The following is a 3944-nucleotide window of genomic DNA, read 5'->3' as shown; positions in this document are numbered from 1 at the left end:
GAATCAAAATGAATTTAATTCCGTAATCAATAATTGTATTTCTATTTTTTTTTAGATTTCGTGTTACTTATATTTTTCGGACTATTGTTCTCACCTTGAATGCTATGTTCACAACGGTTTTGGTTGATGTAACCTCCGACCTTCTTTAGGTGTATTTGTTCTGCCGAACTCGGAAATTTGCATGGAATTTCGAGGGAAACTATTATTTAATTCACGAGGTTACCATCACCTCGTTCAGTCAGTTTTGACTGAGTGTTAAATAATTTGCTGTTATATTTCGAGTGTGATTTGCATTCTCGTAAGAGTGTAACTTTCAAGTTGCAGACTCGTAGCGTAATGGATACAGTAAAATTCAGTTATAACTTACACTCTTCTGATGGTTGAAGCTTCATATCTTCAGACATTCGGAAAAAATGAATCAAGCGCGAAAACCGCATAAAATAAGAGAGCGTTAAAAGCTTGTGTAAAAACTTACCTCATTCATTCATTACACATTAACGAAAATATTGCTCACAGACACAACTAGAAAAGGGAGCGTTTTCTGGCTAAACCCATATCATTTCAGTGTATAGCAGCGCGAAATTCCTTGGCCTTTTGGCTAGGAACAAAGTGCAGTATATGTTCTGATACTACACTTCACGTTTTCTGTCCTTGATCAGGGGAGGAGAAATCTTTCTAGATTGAGGCAATTTTTTTTTCCCCTACCCAGTGCCCCTTTTGAGAGCTGGATTTTCTCCCACATTAAAAACCGACCTTGTGTCTAACTCTGCCCTCCTGGTAAGGCAAGTAAATAAGAACAGCGCGGACGCGCCTACGCAAATGTATCTGGAATGATGTTACCAGTAAAAAAAAAAAAATGATTGTAAAAAAGGAGAAAGAGAAAGATAGAAAAGACGATCACGTTAGAGACGTGGGTGACGTCACAGCCATAATGAGAAGTCACGCGTGGCGGGAGAATGATAAAATATATGGTCTTGTTACAAGAGGAAAGACGAGTTGACATTATTTCCTATTCTTTTGTCTACTTTGCGACTTATGCTACAGCGTGTTGGGTAACGTCACAAGTGTAAAATCTAGCACAGATAAGCAATTCATCCAATTAATAGATAAACATTTTCCACAATCCAATAAGTCGTACAAACTTTTCAATAGAAATTCAGTCAAAGTAAATTACTCATCCTCACTAGTATCCGTACTAGCATAAAAAAACCCAACCCTAATTAATCCTCAAACCTGCTCATTAGAAATTAGAGTTGAAGTTTTCCTTTTTTCTCCTTGGAGAGAGTTATTCAATCATATCCATAATGTGCGATCCAAAGTCATGGCTGGTGTAAACCCCAGGAAAATTGAAGAGAATTTCATCGAAACGACACAATAGACTCTGCATTTACAAGAATACTTTCAAATACGTAAATGAAAATGAGCCATCACCTTCCTAACAACCATAATATTGAAACTCGAAGTTTCTAATGCATTCTACGATATTAAATGCATAACGTAGTCCGGGAACCAACACGTTGTATGCTCAGTCACAAAGTAGACAAAGAATGGAAAATAATTTCAATTCGCCTTCCCTTTTTAATAACATTTAGTTCCTCGTTGTTACGGCGGTGATGTCACCCGCGTAATCTCGAACGTTCTCCACACCTCTCACGTGATCTCAAACGTAATTTTCGTCTCCAACATGACCTCCTTTTTAAAGTCTTTTTTTCCCTACTCGTAACGTCATTTCGCATGTATTTGCATGTGGCCATCCGCCCTAGGTTACAAATAGAGTACTATTAGAATTGCGAGTGGATGGACGGTTGGGTAAAGTTCTCTCCAAACTCACAGCTTTGAAATCCCGGTAAGATCAAAAGAAGGTTTACAGAAGAGAAGATGGGATTTTAATTTAACCACTTTTTTTTCTTTATACTTTCTTATACTTTTTTTTTTTTTTTTTTGCTTTGAAGTAAAACTCTCTTTTTGATCATTTCCCAAACAGTTCATTGCGTTCGTCCGTTGCCTCCTTCTCTAATTACAGAGTCGACCTTCTTATGTTGCTTGATCAAATACTTCTCTTTTTCTCGGGCAAGATCTCATTAATGTAACAAAACAGTATAACATGCAGAACACACACGTCCTGTTCAACAATATATAATGTTTGTAACAAACTGGTGTAGGTTTCCTCACCACTACAGTCAAATGCCTATAAATCAGCTTCAACTCGACTTTATTAAACGAAATAAATAACATTATAATCAGTACGCGTTTGTCGTGTAGATGTTTGATCTAGATTTCTTTGAGCCGACGCCGTGCTATCTGAATAGCTGAGTCGCAGATGAATACCGTTTGCATGTCGTATACAATAGAACCCTGGGATACGCTGATCCTAGGATACGTTTTTTTTCAGGTTACGATGTTTAATACGATGTTTATACCGGCCCCCGGTTACGGTATTTGCCCCGCCTTACAGTGTTATTTAAAATGTTATTGGATTATATATGTGTGCATTATATACTGTACTGTATTTTGATGAATGTCTATTTTTGAGATGAGGATTGATAATCATTTTTTGTATTATTTGGCTTATTATTCTCATCTTGGTTGTTTGTTTTTCCTTCACAAAGTTTCGGCCGATGTAACCTTCGACCATCTTCAAATGTTTTCACGCTGCATGTTATTAGTGAATTGTGAACAATTGTTTGTTTTTGTTTTTATTTTTATTCTGTTTGTATTTAAAAAAAAAAGAAAAAAAAGAAATGGACTTGGCGCTATTTGCGTTTGAATTTCCAACGGCTATGTTCATTTGGAAAACAAAAAAAAACATTTGTTTAATTCACTAATAACATCCAATGTAAATACACCCGAAGATGGTCGGATATTTCATCGGCCGAAAAGTTGTAAAGAAAAAAACAACACGCAATATGAGACTAATACTCCAAAAAATGCAAAAAATAATGTACTGTATCGTGTTACTAATTTTTAATACCGTATCCCGGGGTTTTACTGTGCGTAACAATCACTGATTTTTCTCGGACACGCCCTTTCAGTTTTCGGCTCCTTTTCTCTTTGAGGCAAATTTCTAAGGGCTGACATCATTGTTTCTAGATCATTTGTAGGTGAAGGGTTTCTCTTACAACGTCCATTGTCTGTTAATATACATTAGGGTTTCTACAATGTTCTGTATCTTATAGGAAACAAATGATCTCTTTTGATGGATGTAAGTGAAGTTGAAGCATTGTCTAGTGAATGTTGGCTTTTGATGCGCAAAGGATTGGAATCTCTGCTCCATGCAAGTTATTAACATATCTAGGAACGACACATTATTATTGTGTTCATCTCCATGTTATGCTGTAGAGATGGACGAACTGTATAGATGAACGGATTGCGTTTTTTTAATAGGAGTCATTACTTATCAAGGCCCGAAGTCCACAAGAGGATAAGGGTTATTAAGTATACAGTAGTCAATAAGATAATATTATAGTAATCACTAGTAGTGGAGATTTGGTAAATTGGATTACTTAAGAGGACGATTCATCAAGAATTTGGTTACGTTGGACTTGAAGACTACCAAATTGTAGTCAGCTGGAAAACAGGCCAACGGAAGGTAGTTCCACAGGCGTGCAATTCTAAGAAATATTTTTTTTTTCATGGAATCTACGTTTAGGTTTAGGCACAGATAAAGAGTAGGAGGCACTATTGATATTGTTTTCAGCTAGACGAGTGTTTTTCGTGAAAGTTTGGCGAGGGGTGGGTGAACGTAGATTCGAGTTCAGAGGAGTATTTGCCATAATAATAACGATAAAGCAGATGCACGCTCGCAACGTCTCTTCTGTGATAAAAAGGTTGCTGGGAAAAGAAAAGTGCACCCCTATTCAGCTATAAAGCCTATTTTGAACGCTGTCAAGGCCGGGCAAGATCTTTCTAGCACTCCTGTCCATATGTGGTAAAAATACTCATTC

The sequence above is a fragment of the Euprymna scolopes genome, chromosome 10 (assembly GCF_053919585.1).
Source record: "Euprymna scolopes isolate OS-2025 chromosome 10, ASM5391958v1, whole genome shotgun sequence".
NCBI classification, from domain to species: Eukaryota; Metazoa; Mollusca; class Cephalopoda; order Sepiida; family Sepiolidae; genus Euprymna; species Euprymna scolopes.
This window is presented reverse-complemented; position numbering follows the sequence as displayed.